Raw genomic sequence first — 5,072 nt, forward strand, 5'->3', positions numbered from 1 at the left:
GGGCAGGCTCCTCTCTTGTCCTGTGTCTCACTGGCTTAGCTATCCCATGAGCAGACGCTACAGCAGTTGGTTGTAGGTGGCTGCCCTGGTGTCATGTCACAAATCCTCACCTGTAAGTTTAACCTCGAATCTATTGGAGCAAGGAAAGTCCAAGCCACCCCTCCTCCTGCAAGGACCTTTATGAGAGCAGACGGCTTCGGCCTTGAAGTCCCTTTCCTCTTCCTCTCTGCTATTCTGCACTGTGGAGTGGTCAGAGGGGTGGGCCTCCTGTCTGCCTCCATCCCATGGCCAGCCCCGTGTGACCTGCCGGACCCTCACCCAGAGGCTCAGGATCGTCCTAGAAAGGTTGGCTTTTCAGAAAGAGCCCTGCAGAGTGTCTGAGGACTTGTTAGCTCTTTGGGACAGGCAGTGGCCAGGCTGCCTATGTCATCGTTGTGAAGGTTTGCGGGCCTGGTCAGAGGGTTGGGCCCCTGTGAGACCCCTTGCTGTATGTACTAGGTAATATCAGGTGGTGGGTAGTAAGTGCCTGGTGAAGGAGGCTGGGGAGGCTCTGGAGCCGGGAAAGAGTGTGCACCTGTTCGAACAATGGAGCAGGGGTGTGTGTGTGTGTGTGTGTGTGTGTGTGTGTGTGTGTGAGAGAGAGAGAGAGAGAGAGAGAGAGAGAGAGAGAAGTGTTCTGTGTGAATCATAAAGGTATAAAAGTTGTTCCAATCAGCTGGAGCGATGCCATGCTGAGGCCCCAGCTGAGGGTGAGAAACGGGAGGAGACTCTGAGCTTCCTGGCAGCCAAGGGGAAATAAAGGCAGCTAAAGTATGCTTCCCCCCTCCCAGGGACACACTCTGTGGCTTCAGCACAGAGCAGAAGTCACTAGCTCCCCATCAAAGGTGACTGCTGCGCCCGAGTGTGTAGCACGCTCTTCCCATGTCACTGCTATGCAGAGGATGTGATGTTCCAGACGGAACATCACAAGCTATGGGGGCGCTGTGTACCCGGGGAACCTCTTTGTAGGCCAGGGCAGCCTCGGCTGCTGCCTGCGACCTCAGGAGTAGGCAAGACACAGGCTCACAGGATCCTAGCAGGATTGCCTCGAGCATCTCCTGTAGAGGACCATGGTGTGGTGTGGTGTGGTGTGGTGTGGTGTGGTGTGGTGTGGTGTGTGTCAGCCCAGCAGGAAGGCACCTGGCCAGGAGTCAGGCAGGAGACTCAGGAGCTGAAGGCATCCTGAGGAACCACGTGTGACACAGCCTGTCACTCCAAGGCCTCTGGGGCATCATCTCCTGGGACTCTCTCTTCCCTGTGAGCATCCTCTTCCCCAGCTGAGCCACAGCCTGTCAACCTGCCTGTGGGTTGTACAATCTGTGGCCACCTGTGTCTGGTGGCTGTTGCCAGCACAGTATTCACCAGGTTCATCTGAGTTGGGGCAGGTGTCATGTTTCACTGTGACTGAATGTAGCCATCCCTCTGTGTCCACTGTCCCAGGGCCCACGGATCTGTCTGTGGACTGGGAGTCTCTCATGTAACAGGTACTGTGTAGAATACGACCTGTGTGCTGTTGTTTTAAAACAAAATCCCAGACTTTTGATTTTGCCAGTGAAGACTCAGGAGCCAGATGGTGAGGTGAATGCCTGCTAGCCCAGAGAGGCAGAAAGAGCGCCCTGCTGGCCTTCCTACTCCACCATGTTCCATAAGGGAAAACTACCCCCTCCTCCTCCCCTCCTCCTCCCCTTCTTCCTCCCCCTCCTCCTCTCCCTCCTCCTCTCCCTCCTCCTCCTCTCCCTCCTCCTCCTCCCCTCCTCCTCCTCTCCCTCCTTCTCCTCTCCCTCCTCCTCCTCCTCTCCCTCCTCCTCCTCTCCCTCCTCCTCCTCCTAGTCCCCCTCCTCCTCCCCCTCCTAGTCCCCCTCCTCCTCTCCCTCCTCTCCCTCCTCCTCTCCCTCCTCTCCCTCCTCCTCCCCCTCCTCCTATTTGTCTTCCTCCTCCTTCCTTCTTCATCTTCATCTCCACACTGTCCTCAACACCCTTCAACTCACAGACCTTCCTTTCGCTCTCCTGGCTTCTCTTAGGTTCACTCACTGTCCACTGGTTGCTTGCACGCTCTGCTTCTTGAGCTGTGGTTGACTTCTTTAATCCTCTTTACACAAAGCTCTCCGGTCGAAGGTGTGCACTAGGGCTGAGCCACATGATAATAAGAAACAGGTTTTTCCAGTTCACAATCTCTGGGTTCAGGTTCGCAATGTGATCAAATATCCTGCAACAGTGCATGCCCACTAATTACTTACTTACTGTCTATTTAAACTATTGCCCGCAGAGAACCACCTGAACGGTCACACAGCTTAGGAAGCATGTTCTGTAAACACTTGGCAAACACTGCAGCCTGCATACACAGAGCATGTCAGCAACAAAGAGGCGTTTCTATTTGGCCCACGGTTAGCTGAATCCTGGATGTGAAACTTTGGATACAAGAGACCAGGGATGGCTCTGACAGGGATGGGGGTGGGGTGGGGGGTGGGGAGAGCAGTATTGGTTAGTTTTTGTCAACTTGATATGCTAGAGTCTTTGGGAAGAGGAACCTTCTTTGGAGGGATTGACTAGATGAGACTGGAATCTGAGTAATTGCCTTGGTTGCTAATGGATGTGGGCGTGGCCGGCTGACTGTGGGCAGGGCCATCTTACTGTGGGTGGGGCCAGCTGACTGTGGGCGGTGCCATTCCCTAGGCAGCCGTCTTGGGCTTCATCAGAGAGGAGCAAGTCAGTGAGCAGCCCTTCTCTGTGCTTTCTGCCTCAAGTTCCTACCTTGATTTCTCTCCATCATGGACTGTGACTTGGAAAGGTAAGCTGAGAAAAAAAACAAACTTTCCTTTCCAACTTACTTTTGATCAAAGTGCGTTATCACCACAGCAATGGACAGGGTCCGGGCTGCTGCTCTAGTTTGCTGTGGAATTGCTACATGGGGTTTTATCTGGTCACGGACTGGACTAGCGTTCTCCCCATGAATGTTGCCAGGCATTCATATCTCTCTCTCTCTCTCTCTCTCTCTCTCTCTCTCTCTCTCTCTCTCTGTCTCTCTCTCCCCCCTCTCCTCCTCCTGCTCCTCTTCCCCCTCTGTGTATGTGTTTCTGTCTCTCTCGGCCTTTTTCTCTCTTCCCCATCTTTTTATTGTCTGTCCGTCTGTCCGTCTGCCTTTCTCTGTTTCTCTGTCTTGATTTTTTCTCCTCTCTCTTCCCTCTCTCTCTCTCCTGTGTGTGTGTAAAGTGCACACATGGAGGGCAGAGCTTCCAGTGCCTTCCTCTTTCACTCTTCACCTAATACCTGAGCCTGACTCTCTCACTGAACAGGAAGCTTGCTGTGTTAGCTAGGCCGGGCTGGCCAGTGAGTTCTTACCCTCTGCCAGCCTCTGTACCACCTTCCCTCCACAACGCTGGGGTTACACGCATTCATGGCCATGCTTTCTACACAGGTGCTGAGGACTTGAACTCGGGTCCTCATACTTGCATAGCCAATGTTCTACCCACTAAGCTTTCCTTCACCCCGTGTTGGCATCTTCTGTGCATCTTCTAGGACTAGAATCACTGGGTCATGAATGGTTTGAGGAAGCAGGCACAGATATTAACAGGACCCTGGAGCTGTTCTCCCAAGATGCTACTGTTGCGTGGTGTGGTATGAGCACAGGATTGTGGGTAGTAGGCTCTGTCCTCGGATCTTCTTGACGTACTACCATGCTGTGTGACCTTGGTGAGTAGCCTGCCCTCTTGCTGTCTGTGTGTCGTCTCCTGGGTGCTGGTGCCTGGCAGGTGCTTGACTCTGTACCTGGCCCGTGCAACTATAATGGAAGGCAGACAACCTGACAGGGGACCTTTTCCTCAGCCCATCCCACCTCCCCAGAGCGAGGTTCTTGAAGCCTTCCAGTCAATGTGCTGCACTTTGGAGGACTTGGGCAAAGTGTGGTGAGTGGAGAAGGTGTGCTGTGTTCTGCTAAATAGGACCCTTCAGCCATACCTCCAAGACAGTAGCCTCCTCACAAAGCAACCAAACTGTGTGGGAAAGCGGCAGCCTTGGGCTGGTAGGGCGACATTTACCCAGGCTGAGGGTGCCAGCAGGAGCCTTCCCTGTGCTGAGCCTGGTAATTCTTGACCCGTCACAGGGTGGCGTTGCTACCCACTCTCTGCAGGAAGCCTCTGATTTTTCAGGGCTGGTGTGGGATATTCTAGTTAGAGCCAGAAGCTGGCATCTGAATCCCCCGTACTCTCCCTAGGAGTGGGTTTGTTGGAGTGGTCTGTGAGTAGCTAGCAGCTGACTCGGGATGGGGTGGAACCTGCCAGGGAGCAGAGGACACAAGGCTCCGGGTGTTCAGGGGGAGGGAGGGAGGGGAGAGGGTTTTACAGGTGGTGGCTGTTGGCTGGGGTGAAAGGCACAGTAGTGGTGCTGCCTGTCCCCAGCAGAGACCAGGCAGTGCCCTCCTCTCCCCCCAATTCTTTCCAAGCTAGAGGGAGATCTGCTGCTTTCTTTGATGCTCAAGGCTTCTGTGAGGTCTTTCCTGCTGATTGGGAGAGAAGCGGAGTGGAATGTGCTGCCAGATGGCACCGTAAGCGTAGGATCTTTTGGAGAGTCCCTGATTGACAGGTAAGCAAAGGTGGTTGGCAGCCTCTGTCCCGGGCTCCTGGGAAGCCAGTTCTAAGTCCTGCTGTCGTAATGATGCTTCGATTTAGACTGAGGCCCTATCAATGGAGGGTGGGATTGAAGGTTGGCCACCCTCCACAGACTCCCTTTGGTCACGTGCAGTTGTGCCCCTGTGGCCTGGAGGCTCTCTCCTTTACTGACTTCTGTTGATGCCCTATGCTGTCAACCTGCAAATGACCCCGCCTGTCCCACTGCACCCTTCCTGTGAGCTGCTACAGTGGAGGTAGCCCGGGCACCACCCAACTCACTCGTCAAGATACCTGTCCTGAAGCACGGCTCCACTAACCACTAGGAGTGCTGAGGCTAAGGGAGAGCCAAGAGCCACCCTGGCTCTGCACCGCCCACAATGGCATTCCCAACTCCTGCAGCTGGGAAAGGGACAGAGACACGACACGCAC

This window comes from Apodemus sylvaticus, chromosome 21 (assembly GCF_947179515.1).
Source record: "Apodemus sylvaticus chromosome 21, mApoSyl1.1, whole genome shotgun sequence".
NCBI classification, from domain to species: domain Eukaryota; kingdom Metazoa; phylum Chordata; class Mammalia; order Rodentia; family Muridae; genus Apodemus; species Apodemus sylvaticus.